Source organism: Tamandua tetradactyla, chromosome 7, assembly GCF_023851605.1.
Source record: "Tamandua tetradactyla isolate mTamTet1 chromosome 7, mTamTet1.pri, whole genome shotgun sequence".
Taxonomy (NCBI): Eukaryota; Metazoa; Chordata; class Mammalia; order Pilosa; family Myrmecophagidae; genus Tamandua; species Tamandua tetradactyla.
The window spans coordinates 6,253,111-6,270,500 of NC_135333.1; the positions used below are offsets into that span (position 1 = coordinate 6,253,111).

The 17,390-nt window shown below is 35.6% G+C and overlaps 1 protein-coding gene across 7 annotated transcripts in view; it reads right to left on the minus strand.

Annotated features, from left to right (window-relative positions):
* Window positions 1-17,390, minus strand: part of LYST (lysosomal trafficking regulator) — a 248,660-nt gene that overhangs the window by 212,029 nt on the left and 19,241 nt on the right. For all 7 annotated transcript variants that reach the window (XM_077168415.1, XM_077168413.1, XM_077168412.1 and 4 more), the window contains exon 2: window positions 1,638-1,725. The gene's annotated coding sequence lies outside the window, so the exon portion shown is untranslated. The remainder of the gene's footprint in view (window positions 1-1,637; window positions 1,726-17,390) is intronic.

Consider the following 17,390-nt stretch of genomic DNA (forward strand, 5'->3'; position numbering starts at 1 on the left):
GTTGAAGATTTAGGTTATTTCTAGTTTTTCATTACCATAAAGAAAGCTGCAATGAACACCCTAACACTGTTTGTACCTGTGTTAGTTAGATTCAGTTGTCAACTTGGCCAGGTGAGCATAGCTAGTCTTGTTGCTGTGACCATAAGTCAATGGTACGTGAACCTCATCTGTTGCCAATTACATCTGCATTCAGCTAGGAGGCGTGTCTGCTGCAATGAGTGACGTTTGACTTAATTGGCTGGTGCTTAAATGAGAGAGCGCAACGTAGCACAGCCTAAGCAGCTCGGCATTCCTCATCTCAGCACTCGCAGCTCAGCCCAGGTCTTTGGAGATGCAGAAAGAAGTCACCCCAGGGAAAGTTGTTGGAACCCAGGGGCCTGGAGAGAAGGCCAGCAGAGACCATCCTGTGCCTTCCACGTAAGAAGGAACCTCAGTGGAAAGTTAGCTGCCTTTCCTCTGAAGAACCAACAAAATAAATCCCCTTTTATTAAAAGCCAATCCGTCTCTGGTGTGTTGCATTCTGGCAGCTAGCAAACTAGAACAGTACCTTTATCCTACTGTTTCCTTATGATAAAATTCTTGAAGTAGGAATTATTACTTGGTTTTACACATTTCTTGTCAGATTTATTCCAAGCTGTTTTATAGTTTTTGTGGTTAAACTGAATGGGATTTGCTATCTATTATATATTCTAACTGGGATAGAAAATTGGTATATATCTATATTGGGATAGAAAGTAGATTTATTTTGATATAGTAATCATATATCCCAACTTCTTAGCTAAACTCTCTTATTGGTTTTCTTGCATTTTCTAGATAAAAAAATCCCATCATCCATAAACAATGGAAATTCTGAACGCTCCTATCCAATATTTACTTCCCCTTCTGTCAAGTTGTACTGGTTAGCACTACAAGAACATTGCTAGGAATGACAGGGGACAATTTTGCTTTGTACCTTAAGGAAATATTAATTTCTTCCTATTCATCTGATGGGACTGTTGTATTTCACTGGCTGTCTTTTAGACATTCTGAATGTCAACTGAAAAGATGACTCCATGGTATTTTTCTTTAAAATTTGTCTAAACATTTCAAATACTCCAGAGTAGGACAAAAAATATATATAACACAGGATTAAAGCCACCATCCAGGTCTAGCAAATATTGAAATTTTGCTACTTTTAGGTGAGTTCATACATAGGTGTATATATGCATATGTGTGTATTTTGTGAGTGCATGTGTAAAGATATGAACCCTTTCAGTAAGGAAAACCTATCCCCCTCCTTTGTTGTTGTTTATCATTTCTGTACATGGTTTTATGTTTTTTTACATGTTTATAGTCATTAAAATATCCAGTTTTGCTTTAAATAATTTTTTAAATTTATATAAATAGCATACTATACTTACCATTTAAATCTTTGCTTTTCACTTTCAATATTACGCTAATTCCTTTTAACCATCGTGTAATAAGCCACTGTATGAGGAAACCACAGTTTATACTTACATCTCTACTAATGGGAAGTTTAGATGTTTTTACTTTGGAGTTTAATTAATGTCACAAAACTATGCTGTTTCAAAAATTCAGAACAAGTATTGGTCTGCTATTATTCCTGTATCACAGAATATGTTACATTAAACACTTACCAGTATTTCAACACTTCTGTAACATTTAATCTATATAATCTGAGCTCGTATATTACGCAAAGCAAATCTTCTTAGAATAAAACATCACCTATAAAAAAAGGGCAAACACACATTAATAGTAATAGTAAACCACAAATTATTTCAACAAATAAAAATCAGCGGGAAAAAAATCAGTGGCTAGCCATCATATGTGATGTATGAATCAGGCAACAAATTTAAAATTTTCAAAAGCACACTAAAAGAAAATACTTAGCTTAAAGAATTGAGTCTTGAAAGAGAATTTTGGAGGACAGTGACTTATACAAGGACTCTGATTATAGTTCTCTACCCTTCCACTCCCAACTTCTGATTTACAATCTCCAGGTGAATGATAAATTAATTATGAAGGAAGAATAAGACCTGTATCAATCATCAAAATATTACTGAGGAAAAAAAGGTCTTTAATCCCCAAATCCTATGGACAGCCAAGTTATTATTCTTCTGTCAGAGTGGAAGAAAGATACTGAGGATATATGAGAACTCAGAAAATATTAACACCAAACAACGAATAAAACACCACCAAATTTCATATCCTTCTTGAATTTTTTTTTCCTTCCTGAATTTTTTAAATGAATTAATCTGTCAAGTACCATACAATTATGGCTATTTCTAGAATACCAGAGATTAAATTCCTACTTCTTGGGTAGCAACAAGTTACTCTTCAGTTATCTGTTCTCCCCTTCCCTGTATTTTTCACCTGAGAGAAACATGGAAAATGTTTCCTTGTTATAGTCACAAGGCCAACAAGAAAGTTTATTTTGAGTCACAAGATCTTAATCAAACTCTCTTGGGTTCCTTTCTGCTTGACAATTTTTGTACCATACTCTATTCTAGGTACTTGAGGATAAAGATGGCAGGAAATAAGATAGAGCTGCTGTCAGACTATACAAAGCTTTGTGAGAATTAGAGAGAGAAAAACAAACAAAACATCTATCTCTTCCTGGGCAGATGCAGTCCTATACCAGGGCACACAGCTATCAAAGCACAGGCTAGATTTTATTCCCACTCAGCCACTCAGTCTGCTATGTACCAGTATGCAGTGCATCAACTGCTCAACCAAATGCCAGCAGTCCTTGAATAGAGACCTCATACATCTTCCATACCTGCTCCTGCTGCCTCCTCAGCTAACCAAAATTATCTATCTATCTATCTATCTATCTATCTATCTATCTATCTATATCTATCTATCTATCTATATATATATATATATATATATATATATATATATATATATTTGGTATGGGCAGGCACTGGGAATTGAATCCAGGTCTCGGGCATGGCAGGAACTCTGCCTGCTGAGCCACCGTGGCCCGCCCTATCCATATATCTTTAACTCTAAAATTATAGAAGGGTTAATTACTAAAGTATGAGCCTAAAGACAGTATTGCGTTAATCATTCTATTAGCACCCCTTAGCTTTGACTATGTGGCGCCATCTGTCTTGCAATGCTAAAATCATGCCAGCCAAGTCACCAAGCCATTAAAAGTAAGACAATAGGATCTGTTTCCATCTCTTCAGTGAAATTTTCTAGGCCAAGCTGAGGGATATCTCTAATGCTTTTAAAGGAGCACAGCTTCATTATCTATTTTATAAAGTCCACCTGGATGTCCTTGAAGATTAATCCTATCTGAGACCATAATTCTGACTGCCAGCACAGTCAGCTTTACCCTTCTTTACTCAGCATCACTCTTTATACACAGCTGTATTATAATTTTCATTACTATATTACACTGGACGACAATAATAGACTTAAGATGTCCTAAGGGCATTATATATATATTTGCCCGTTTTCAAACATTATGAGGTATGCTGATTTGAAAGGGTTTACATACCCTAGAAAAGCCATGTTTTAATCTCAATCCAATCCTGTGGGAACAACATTTCTCTTAATCCCTAGTCAATAATGTAAATTGGAAATTTATTAGATTATATCCACAGAGATGTGACTCACCCAACTGTGTGTATGAACTTTAGAGTAGAGGGAGATGTGACTCCACCCATTCCAGGTGAGTCTTGATTAATTTACTGGAATCTTTTAAAAGAAGAAGCATTTTGGGAAAGGCTTGAGATTCTGAGAGACAGAGCCTGTGCAGACAGAGACCTTTGGAGATGAAGAAGGAAACGCCCCCAGGGGAGCTTCATGAAACTAGAAGCCTGGAGAGAAAGTCAGCAGACATCACCACGTTCGCATGTGCCTTTCCAGTACAGAGAGAAACCCTGAACTTCATCAGCCTTTCTTGAGTGAAGGTAACCTCCTGTTGGTGCCTTAAAATTTGGACATTTCTATAGACTTGCTTTCATTTGGACATTCTCAAGGCCTTAAAACTGTAAACTAGCAACTTAATAATTCCCCCTTTTAAAACCCACTCCGTTTCTGATATATCGCATTCTGGCAGCTAGCAAACTAGATCATGAGGGTCTGGTAGTTACTTACCTACAACCCTATCTTATTTCCTGGGTCACAAGTTCGTTAAGGCCAGAGATCCTGTCTGGATCTTTTTGCATCTTATAGCTATTGTACCAAAATTTAAATTTAACATAATTATAATTTTCAACATCTAATAAAATTATTATTTTAATACCATAATAAATAAAACTTACTCTGAACATATTACTATAGTTTTTATATTCTTATAATTACCATAAATGAAAAGCATAATAACAATGCTTATAATTATATAAATGACTTCTCAGAAAAGTAGTAGGTTCCACTTTCTCTGAGACAGTGACTGGTAAAATATAAAATACGAACAGCCAAAAAAATTGACTTACTGTATTAGTTACACCTCCTCATTTCATATCATTAGATAATCTCATCAATATGCCACTTGATTCAACAAATGTTTACTGAACATTTACTACATGCCAGTCAGTGTTTTAGGCACTAATATCCAGCAAAAACAAAATCCCTATCCCATGGATTCTAGTGGGAGAGAGATAGACAAAAAGAAAACATATATTATAATGTCAGATAATGTTACTAATAACACCTTGTCGAGATTGGTATCAGTGGCATGGGAAAAAGTGGTGAGGAAATGGAGAGAGGGATTTAAGACAGCTCTTTTGAGAAGTTTTGCTATAAAGGGTGAGAAGGAAATGGGTGGTAGCTTTAGGGGAACATGAGAAGGGATAGTTTAAAAAAAAACACAAGAGATACTATAGTATATTTATAAGTTGTGGAAAACAATCAAATAGAGAAAGGAAAACAAGAATGAGAGGAGACTTCCAAAAATAATGAGTGGGCAAAATGAAGGGGATCTGATGTACAAGTAGAGGCAAAAGTGGCAGCTCATTTAATGGAAAAAGAAGGATGCAGATTACACAACTATAAACGCAGGAAGATGAGCATATTTGGTGTTGGGAGAATGAACAAGCTCTCTTCAGAGGCTTCTATTTTCTCAGCTAAATAAATCAGCAAAGTTACCAGGTAAGAGTGAGATGTGAGGATGAGTTGTTTAAACTAATGAGTGAAACAGTCAAAAACAGCATCCCATAATGAACTTCATGAGGCTGCCAATGAGTAACCATATTAAAAGTGAGTTCTATTGTTCAATAACTGCACTTGTACTAAAATCCAATTCTCCACCATGTCCCCAAGGATAGAACGAGAGATTGTCAAAAACCTTAAAGGAATCTACAGATATAGTAGGGCAGCATTCCTCTTACATGGAAGTGCAGTATCCGTGGGTTACTTGGAATGAATTATTCTTACTGCTCATTTTTTACTTCTGTCAATATTTGCCTATCTTTTAAAGTGTATTGATAAAAGCCATAACCAATTTGGGTGGTCAGTGAAGCTTTATGAAGGAGGTAATCTTTGAGCTAAAGAATAAGTTGAAGTATAACAAGGAAAGGGAGAAAAGGAAGGTAGAAAAGAATCAAACACAGAGGAGGAACTCAAGCCAAGTCACTGAAGGAGTTTGGGACTGAGGGGTAAGGAATTTAAACAATCACTGGAAGAACAGTCATATGGGACAGAGTACTGACTAAGAGCAAATAAAAGTATTTATAAGTCAAGGGAAATTATCAAATGGAAAGGAAAACAAGAATGAGAGGAGACTTCCAAAAATAATGAGTAGGCAAAAAGAAGAGGATCTGATGTACAAGTAGAGGTAACAATGGCAGATCATCTAACGGACAAAGAAGGATGACAGAGTATACAGGTATAAACACAGAGAGATGAATATATGGGCTGAAAGCCCAGCTGAGGCTTGGAACCATGACTTTCTAATGGTATCAATTTCCTCAAATATTTGAGACTCTCTACAGGATCCAGCTGTTTAGGTCTAAGAGTAGAGAATACACATTGTATCACTGATCTAGAAATTGGAGTTTTGGTGGGTGGAGGCAGTAGAAGCTTGAGTAAAAGGGAATCAAGAGTATATGTGAGAAAACAGTTCATATGATCAAAAATAGGCTATGAACTTGGCATGTAAACTCACTGCCCTCCCCACTACATGGGACATGACTCCCAGGGTTGTAAATCCCCCTGGCAACATGGGACCTGACTCCCAGGGATCAGCCAGGACCCGGTATTAAGAGACTGAGAAAGTCTTCTTGACCAAAAGTGAGAAGAGAGAAATGAGACAAAATAAAGTTTCAGTGGCTAAGAGATTTCAAACAGAGTCAAGAGGTTATCCTGGAGGTTATTCTTATGCATTATATACATATCTGTTTTTAGTTTATGGTATATTGGAGTGGCTAGAGGGAAGTAGCTTAAACAGTTGAACTGTGTTCCAGTAGCCTTGATTCTTGAAGAAGACTGTATAACTATACAGCTTTTATAATGTGACTTTGTGATTTGCGAAAAACCTGTCGCTCCTTTTATCAAGGGATAAAAAACCAAGAAGGATAAATATATAATAGGAGGAGATAAAAGGTAAAAATTTGGGTTGATTGAAATACTGTAGGTCTATGAGACAGAGGGGTCTCATTGACCTACAGTATTTCTGTGGTCTCATTTTTTTTTTCTTTTTCTGGAGTGATTTAAATTTTCTAAAAATGATCATGGTAAAGAATACACAACTATGTGATGATATTATGAGCCACTGATTATATAATATGGTTGGACTGTATGTGTGTGGATATTTCTCAATAAAAATTTTTTTTTAATGAGCTATGGATTGGGTAGAGAAGGTGGCCAAATAAATGTTGATATACAAGGAGAAAATGTAGGAAGCACCAAGATCCCCAAGGAAGCACAAATCTCTATGAGACTGAAGAACAAACAATGTGTAAATGAAGGATATTGGAATTTTTTTTATTTCTAAAACAAGCAACTCCAAATCATGACAACATCCAGACTGTGGCCCTACAAGCTGTCTAAAGTGAAGTGAAAGTTAAGGTTACTGCAGTTAAGTAACCAGAGCTTAGTCTATTGGACAACAAATCACTGTAAGCTTTTAAAATGAAAGCTTCTTAAAGCAGGGATTTTGTCTGTTGTGTTTACTGCTAAATCCCCAGCATCTAGAACTACACCTGACACATGGTTGACATTCAATTCAACTCATTTACCGAATACATGGCATGGTCTTTTTCTTGGGGTTCCCATTAGATTCACCTTTCTAATTAAGCCCTGTCATAGTGGTTCAAAATTAGGCTCAAATTATCTCATTGCCAATGATGTTGCTGCTGCTGCTTATGGTGATTTTCATTGCCTCCTGGAAATGAAATGGTCAATAAAGAAAGTCAAGAGTGCCTCTACCTTTATTGAATGAGGCTTCCTGAAGACATTCGGATAGCAGACTCATATTTTGGCTCCACTTGGTTGGATCATTAATTTCCACAATTTATTATTTACCTAGATGATCACTGAATTGGTGATCACTCTCAGTCCTGCGGATTTTCATAAACTTATCTTGACATGGAGAATTATTCCACATGCTCCCTACACAAGTCATGACTATCTCTATTCTTCTTTTTCAGGGATGTCCTTCATACACTGGCATTTTTAAATAACTTGTCCTTTCTGTGTTCCAGTTGTTAATACCAAAGGCATTACATTTACCACCGAAAATAAAATCTCAAACTCAAACCCGTAGGGCAATAAGTGCTCCCTAAGCCACCAAGTTTCCAAGAACTATCAAATGGCCAGGTGTCATAGAGATAAGAAGGGGAAAGGGTCCTTTGTGTTACAGTTGCCTTTATCTTAATTCATTGATCTCACCAATATTTATTGCTTATCCAATAACTATTAATCTTCTTACTCATTCTTCTATTTTTTCTAGTATCTGAATGAATATGTTCTGAACGGTCAAATATACAGTTAGCATTGTGATCTTGGTAAAAACAAACGATCCAGAGGCAGCAGATTAGGAATCCAACAGTGATTAGCCAACTAGAGAGAACTGTGTGAAGTTTGGCATCACCTTCCATAAAATGTCAACCCCATAGAGTTGTTTTGTGGATCCTATGAAATTCTATAATACCAGTAAAATTTCTTGGTAAATTTTATAGTACTAGTTAAATGCTCAGCATTATGACCACATCATAACAGAATGCCATCTGGAGGAAGAACAAGATCATTGCAACCTTTCTTCACCGAACAGTTGGTGAGGAAAACTGTTGATGCTATTTGTAGTTCTACGTTATGGTGTAGAGTCCAAGGAAGCACTGAAAATATAAGCCAGAGTACCTTTGTTTTTCATTTTTTCCCAGAAAAAAAAAAGTAAAAGGAAAAGACAAGAAAAAAAAAGGTTATAATAAAGAACTTTATTCCTATAACCTGCTTAGAAAGCATAATTTCTCTTCATCAAACTAGCATAACACTAGTTATACTCAATTTCCAGTCTATCACCAAATGCCAAAAATCTCTGCAAACTTCATTTTAAAATGACACTGTAGGCGTGCTTAAATTTCTTATTTACAAATATCATTCGAAAAATTAGCATTGGAAAGAGTATTTTTCAGAAACATATGTGCCCAAAAGAAGGAGAATGCCATAAATCACAGGGTAATTATGAGGACCAAAAAAGTTGTGTATAGAATAGTAAGTGCTCGATATATTCTGCTGAGTCAGAATATGCCACTATGTTAAGTAGCCTTCTTGAAAATAAAGGTGATTGATATAGAGCCTTAAATACGCTAAATTCCATCTCCCCAGAATTATATATATATGTATATAAATCTGATTAGTGAATTTCCCAAAGATCTCATAGTTTTTACAACATATCGCTAAAAATCAAAAGACTTAGGCAAAAACAAATGTTGACACCATTTAAGCCATTTCATAAGTGATGTAAATAAAGGAATGAACATGAATAACTTAAGAGTCACACATTTTCACAATGGCAGAAACTTCAGACATCATATTCTCTAATTGCACATTACAGGTGACAAAAATGAAGCACACAGTACAATGTCACAGGACTGGTTAGGCCTCTTGACTCCTACTCCAATTGTTTTAGAGTTATATATTTTTGGAGCTAATTAAGTATAACAAAATAACCAAGTTTAGAAGACTTGGTCTTTCTTCTTCTATCAGGTCAATTAAAAATCAGACAATGAGGGGGTGCAAGGGTAGCCCAGTGATAGAATTCTCACCTACCATGCGGGAGACCTGGGTTCGATTGCCGGTCCATGCGCTTCCCAAAAACAAACAAAAAGCAAACAAACAAACAAACTCAACAAATGGTGCTGCAATAACGGGATACTCACATGGAAAAATAATGAACTGTAACCCCACCATACAGCGTAAAAAAAAAAAAAATTAGAGAATGATCAAAGAAGTTTCTTTAATACTAAATACTATCTATAAATGTTATCCAGAGCCTTTACTCAAGTCCATTAGACTGAAATTTGTATACTTAGAAACAAGATTAAAAGACCTCTCTCTATTAACTTATATAACTACAACAGAGAGCTGTATGTTTGAAATGCAAAAGGGGGGAGGGAAGTGAGAGTAGGGGTCTGGACTATGAATTGACTTTGTTCAGAGTTATAGAATTCTCTTTAAAGAATAAGCTATTTAAGGCATATGAGTTGAATTAAATACAATATTTAAACAAGCACAACCTGTTCATCTAAGCCTTATTGTATAAATTTTTGGTCAGTACTACATGTGTTAAGCAATAACCATCAGAATAATTCCCAGTTATAGACTTAAAACAAAAGTTTACTAGGAATATTAGGTACATATTATATTGCTTTTTTAGTAATACAAGCATCTGTACAATCTAAATTATAGTGGATAATAAATATTCTCTTGAGAAAACTGAAGTAAAATTTAGTAGTCACTGATAAAGATTAAAATGGACTTTAATGGACTTTGTTTTATAAAATTTTTCTTGGAATTTAAAAATACAGATTGGAAAAGGATATGAAACCTTGAAGTTTCAAATTAAATAATTGAATGAGAGAATTCATAAAAACCACTTAAGTAATAAGATAAATGATTCCACAAACTGAAATCCTTCTACAAGACAAATTATAATCCCTTAATTACTGGCAATTCATCATACCCCCATACTTGGGAGCATGTTCAACTTACATTGAACCAAATTTATTTCAAAAGAAATTATAGCAGCTCTTTAGAGTTCAGGCCCTTCTTGATAAACACGGGAATTTGTTTCTCTGAATTCTGCATTATAGACTGTTTAATGGAAGTCAGTATGTCCTAAATCCTTATGTAGTTTGGACTGCTGTCTCTAACTCCTTGGATGGAATAGCTTTAGGTAGGAAATGTTGCTAAGGCACTGAACTATAAATTCTACTCAATTTGAGTAACAAACTATGCCTTCCTGCAAAAAATGAACCAGAATTCCAACCAGAAATGCTAGCAACACATTCAGCCCCACCCTCCCGCTAGCATCTTCTCTATCAGGTGCTAAGCCACATGTAGTGTGGCTCCAATCATCTGGGAAAGGGCTCCAAAAGTAGAGCAGCAGTGTCTGCGGTAGGAGTAGGCCAGTTAAGCTTCATAATGAAATCTTAGCTTTTCCCCAAACTTTCTTCCCAGGGGTCTCACGCAATGACATAATCAGGTATATTATAGTTTAAATGGACTGAGAAGAGGTGCTCTATGGGTATAAACACCGCATGTAAAACTCATTGTATAAATGCAAATCCATTAAACAACCATCTTAGAAATGAACTTTTAGAACACAATTGCATGGTATAGCTGCCATCCTAAAAAAAAATTCTTTCCAACTGAGACCTGAGTAAGTAATAGCTTGCCTGCCAACAAAAGAAAACTGCCAGGGATTTTGCATTTAAAGAATTATTTTTGAATGAGAATCTATTTTAGAATCAAGACTTAGACAGTTAAATGACTTTAGGACCATTCCTCAAAATTTCACAGATAAAAACACTAAGTCAGGTGAAGGTTAAGAGATTTAACAAAAATCATAGGACTTAGTTAACGGCAGCTAGGTCTATAGATTCCTATCCAATGTTTCTTCCTCATGTTGCATGAAATTTTTGAGAGACTTCCCTCAGCCAAACTATGTTTTTCAGACATAACTGCATTTTAATGATTAGGTTTGGCACTCAATAAAGCTGTAATTAGGCAGAAATTCTGCCTCCCTGTCTTCTGCTGCCTTCACCTCTTGGACAATATATCCTGCCACTCTAAACTGCTGCTCCTCCTATTAATCTTTAAATAAGAAGTTACACCTTCAGCTCTAACTGGCATTTCAACATCAGATGGGTAAAGTTGCCTCTGACCTAAATACGCCACATTAAAAATGTGGGAATGAATGTGGAAATAAGCAATTATGCTGTTCCTACATTTATTCTATATTATGTATTTAGACTAAGTCAAAATAGAAAAACTTTAATGAAATCGTTTCAATTTATGTAGAATTGGGCGGGCCACGGTGGCACAGTGGCAGAGTTCTTGCCTGCCATGCTGGAGACCTGGGTTCGATACCCAGGCAATGGGTAGTGTGCTGGTTTGAATCTGTTATATAACCCCAGAAAAGACTAGGTTTTTTAATCCATTATTGCGGGTGCAGCCCTATTGTGGGTTGTTTTTTCGATTAGGTTGTTTCCATGGAGATGTGACCTACCCAATTCAAGGTGGTTCTTAATCCTTTTACTGGGGTCCTTTATGAAGAGAATAAAAGACAGAAAACAGAGAGAGAGACATACAGAGAGCAGAGATGAAACCAAGTGAAGAACGTAGAGAGATATACCCAAGAGATGCCAACAGAAGACCCTCAAGACACAGAGAGCTCAAAGAGGTGTCCCTGGAGAAGCAAGCAAGGACACCCAGAACTTAAAAGTAACAGAATCTGAGAGAAAAAGACCCAGCAGATATGCCTTCCCATGTGACAGAGGAACCTCAGATGCCATCGGCCTTTCTTCATTGAAGGTATCCTCTTGTTGATGCCTTTATTTGAACATTTCCATGGCCCGAGGATTGTTATTCGTAACTTAAATCACCATGTTAAAAGCCAACCCATTTCTGGTACACTGCATTTCGGCAGCTTTAGCAAACCAAAACAGGTAGTAGGGAAGAATTTTAAAGGAAATTCAGTAGTCACACCAAAATGTATAAACTTAGGTCCTTCAACAAGCAATTCATTTTGCCTAAAACAGACAAATTAGGCAACCAGATATCTCAGAAAGAAATTGTATACGACCCTGAGTACCATAAAAGAATGGAAATTCTGAGACATAGTGATTTACAGCATTGCTGCACTGAAAGGCACTATGACGGTCCATCCAGGTAAATCATCTCCCCAGTTTTACATCCCTGTTAGAAGGGATGTGCTAAAAGTTTTAAACTTACTAGGTCATTGCTCCTCAAAACAGACCTTTGCATTTTTACAGAATAATGATAATAATAGTTAACATCTATAATTATTACTACCCACTAGGCATTATTGTAAGCACTCTACACATAGTGATTGAGTACTCTTATTATTCCTGTTTGTTACATGTTGCAAATCAAAGTACAATGAAATTAGGTAATGGCTCAAGGTCATAGACGCACTAAGTGTCAGAGCCAGGATTCAGACCCAGGCAATCTCTGTGTATTCGGTATACAAATTTCTATTCTCCAAAACAAACACTGACTTCTCCTTCCAAAAAACCAGCTCTTCCTTCCTCATTTCTCTTTCAGTTAATGACCTCTACGCAGTCACTCATGTGAGAAACCAGAATAGTACTCATCCAATCAGTTGCGGGACCCAGCCAATTCTCCCCTTTGGTAAATTTGATGGCTACACCTCTGCATCTGCTCCTTACTAACTCCATGACCTGGCATACTTTACTTCCTCTTTTTAAGCCTCAGTTTCTTTTCCACACAACCAAGTTCATAAAAGCACCTACAGTTGTATTAAAATTAAATGAGATTGGGAGCCATTGCTGGTATATCTGGATGGATTATAAGGTATGTGAATATATCTCAAAAAAACTGCATTTAAAAATCAAATGAGATAATTCATGCAAAATGTACAATACAGTGGCAGATTGTAGAAAGAGCAATGATAATTATCTATTATCATCATCCCTTTGAATCTAGTCCTTCCCCTCTAACCTTACACCTCAAATTTCCAGGTCTCATCTCTCTCACTGAAATAAAACCACCTAACTGGTCACCTCTGGTCTATTTTCCATTCAATCTAAACCCTAAAACTGCTAAAAATGTCACTCAGATTCCTTAAAAGCATCTGTGGCATGCCAATTTCTAAGGAATAAGATCCAATTCCTACTTATCGTGGCATGCAATACTCTTCATCACCTAACTTCCAATCTTCCAGTACTTCTCATTAACACATCCTATACCAGCCACACTATACTACTCACAATTCCTCCAAAGGGTATATACAATTTAGCAACACTATTTCAACAATTTTTATTTATCATGCTGCTCCTTCTGCAGAAACTCCTCATTCCAGATAAAATTTATTACTTTTGTAAATGCCTCTATCTTAGCACTTGCCACCCTGTATTGTGGGATTGAATTGTGTCTTTCCCAGCAAGATTGTATTTTCCTTAAGAAGGTAAACTGGGTCTTATTTGCTCAAAAAAATAGACTAGTGCCTAGCACAGTGCCACAAATAGCAAGAGTTCAAAAAATAAATCTCCCCACAGATACAACTATGAGTAATAAATATGCATATTTATAAAAGTCTTTATATTCCACAGTAAGTATTTAAGATACTGAGGAAAGTGTTACAGAAAAACCTAAAAAAACTTACCAAATTTTTTTTTAGGTTAAAGACAAAAAACTTTAGTAATAAAATTTTGACTATTCACTCTACTATGTTCAAGATAATTTAAAGTTTGCAATTTAACTCTAAATTCAATTGCAGGTTGTCCATATTTCCTAAAGAAACACTAAAAACACAGCCCTAAATGAGAAATGAAAATCACAGGAGTAATTTATATAGCAACACCATAACAATTCAGTAGTTTTTTATATATATTTTACATAAGGTGAAAGATTCTGTAGAATAAGTTTTAGAAATATAGAACACTGATATTTATTTTTAGCTTTAAGGTAACTGGCAAGTACAAAGAGTGCTAGTTTCCCTTTTACTCTCTCATAATTCTTACATAAACAATGAAAACTAGACTTCTAAAGAAAGAAAAAATTTAGTTGAGGCAGTCAATTATAGAAAAATGTGTTTACTGTTAAGAAACATTTTACACTGGTAACTCTAACAATATCAAATTGATATCAGGTGCTGAATCGATTACTCTAGTTATCCATGAAGATGGATAGATAGTGGGAGAGGAGGACACAGAGGTTGGGAATGATGGAGAACAGAAATAAAGAAGAATACATACAAACACTTTATGAACAAATAAATGCATTTCAAATGCAACCTACACTTAATGGTTTTTTCCAACCACACTGCGTATCATCACAATGAGTTTCTACCATTATTGTCTAAATGTAGACATATACAAAGAAAAAGAATTAAAGTTATATGTCAATTACATATTGGAAATCAAATACTATATGCTTCTAAGGTACACAGGGCATCTTTTGGCTATGAGATTACTGTCTTAAACTGCATTAAAATGTTTGGGAAGTGGTACAGTAGAAAGAAAACTAGACTGCAATTCAAAAGACTTCTGGTTTCCTGTTTTTTTGCCTCAAACTCTCTTCAGGAATTTAAGCAAGGTGTTTAACCATTCTGACCCACAATCTCCCTACATATTAAAAAAACAAAACAAAACAATAAAACCTAAATGATCACTAGTTGTCTCTTTGGGTTCTGAACTTTTATGACAGCATGACATTAAGGAAAATGCAGTGAATATTAAGATTAAGTCAGGATTAAGATAACAAATTTTAAATGTTTCCTTAAAACATACATAAACGGTTTCTGTCAAAGCTACCTTCCTGGGATTTTATTTTTAGAAAATCAAGTGTAGACAAAATAAACATATTTCAGTTCAGTGAAATATATAACTTCATAAATATATGACTTTAGAACTACTCTCCAAAACACTTTTTAAAAACTTCAAGAACAATTAATAGTATTATTGTTTTCAAAAACATCATTAAGAGGAAATTCAGAAAATGGCAAAGGATTTAAATCTTTTAAAAACTCTTCAGGGACAAGTCATAATGCAGTAAAGATTCAATACAGTCTAGACAAGCAAATATGAAAAGTAAGATAAGAGTGAGCAGTTATAACAGTAAAACCTCCTTTTGCCATTGAATAAGATATCACTGAATTTTGCACTTCAATGACTGAATACCCAGAAGCAGTAACAATGAATGCCTTTTATAGACTGATAAATGTTTTGTTGCCCTTTCAAATAACCCACATTACTATGATAAAGAGGAAGTCATTCTTATATCATTGTTTTAATTTCATACTCCTTCAAACACAGTGTAGTAATTATGTTGCTGAAACATAAAAAACGAAATAGTCATAAGAATTCAACTATGACTAGTATTCTTCCATCTAAGGAACTAAGATAAGGGAACTAATAAGAATTCCATTATAACAAATAACATTTCAATAAGATCAGTTTTTTTTTTTAACATGGGCAGGTACCAGGCATTGAACCAGGGTCTCTGGCATGGCAGGCGAGAATTCTACCACTAAGTCACCATTGCACCACCCTCAATATGATCAGTTTTAAAGAGAAGAGAAAGGAAAAAATTGAAATGTTATTGTTGCTATTCAAAAGTTTCTAATATTAAACTGAGCGTATTAAATTTGATTTCACTTGTGATAAACAAAAATTACTAAAAACAGTGAACTCTACCAAGAATCAAATGATACCACAAGAGAAACCAGAAAATACTTCCAATGTAGAAAGACACAGTTAATTTTAAAACATAAGTAAGTACAAGAAAAAATCCCTAGAAAAATAGCAAACCCATCCTAACAACAATCTTGGGAGTTAGATCAAGATTAGAAGAGCTACCACCTTGGAAAGGGGTTGTGGATATTGAGAATGAATTAATTGAGCCCTAAATTAGTGGGGCATGACAAATATGTTTTGGTTACCCAAATGGTTATACCATTTGGAACAACAGTCTTAAACACAGGGAAGAAACAAAAGAAATCTAGAGCTGGCCTGCACCTCAGACATCACTTACCAATATTTAGAATTCTATCTTCAATAAAGACTTACTACCTATTCCAATTTTTGAAAAGTTTCAGTTATTAGGAAGTTTGTCTTGATTTAAAATGCATCATCCTCTTACTCTGACCCTTCCTATTACAACAAAATTACTGACTAACCATTATTAGGAGGCATTAGTTCTACTTCCAGCTCCTCCTAGTTTTGACCCTTCATCTCCACTGGTTTCTTCACAGACTAAATTTAGAAAAAAGGATCCTGTCAATACTCTCCTAAGATCACTCAGGAGGAGTATGTACTGGAAGAAGTCTTCTCACCTCACCTTATCTCACCTCTCTGTGCTCTGCAGTCTGGCTTCTGCCTATATGTCTCTCCCAAAACTACTCTGGCAAAGATCAACAATAACCTTCTTATCACCAAATCCAATCTAATGGACACTTTTCAGTCCTGATCTTATTTGATCTCTCTAAGGAACACGAAGCATGTATGCCTGCGAACCATTTCTCTCAACTAGTGATACACAATTCTCAGTTTTCCTCCTATCCCTCTGACCATTCTTTCTCAGTTTACTAAGCTGCATTCTTCTTTGCCAGCTTCTTAATGTTGATGAGCCTCCAGATTCTCTTCTCTTCACTTCCTGTTCTTTGTGCTCTCACTTAATGATTTCATATATTTGCAAGGTTTCAAGGAGCACCTATATGTTAAGAGCTTCCAAATCTTCATCTCTGGGCCAGAACTTTCCTCACATTTCCAGATCCTTATATAACAAGTTGTGCCCAAACCATTTCAGAGCTGTATCACCTTACTTAAGAGAATAATCGTAGGCTCATAAGCTCCATTCACACCCCACTAATTTGGGGCTCAATTCATTCATTCTCAATATCCACAACCCCTTTCCAAGGTGATAGCTCTTCTGGCTAATTATCACTGATGGGTACTAAACATCTAAACATCTTGATTTGCCCAAGACAGTACTGGTTTATGCCTGTTATTCCAGAAAAATTATTAATGACAATCTTTCACCCTCAAAATAGTGACTATTTGATTGATAAATACTATGATCACTCCATGTACCCACCCTGATTTTTCATTTCCAACAGATGAGTCCTCCTCCTTCTCTGGATTCTTTCCTCCCTAACTTTAGGTATTCTATAGTTCTATTGCTAAGAAACTTCCCTGTATACTTGACCTTTCCTCCTCTTAATATATCATTCT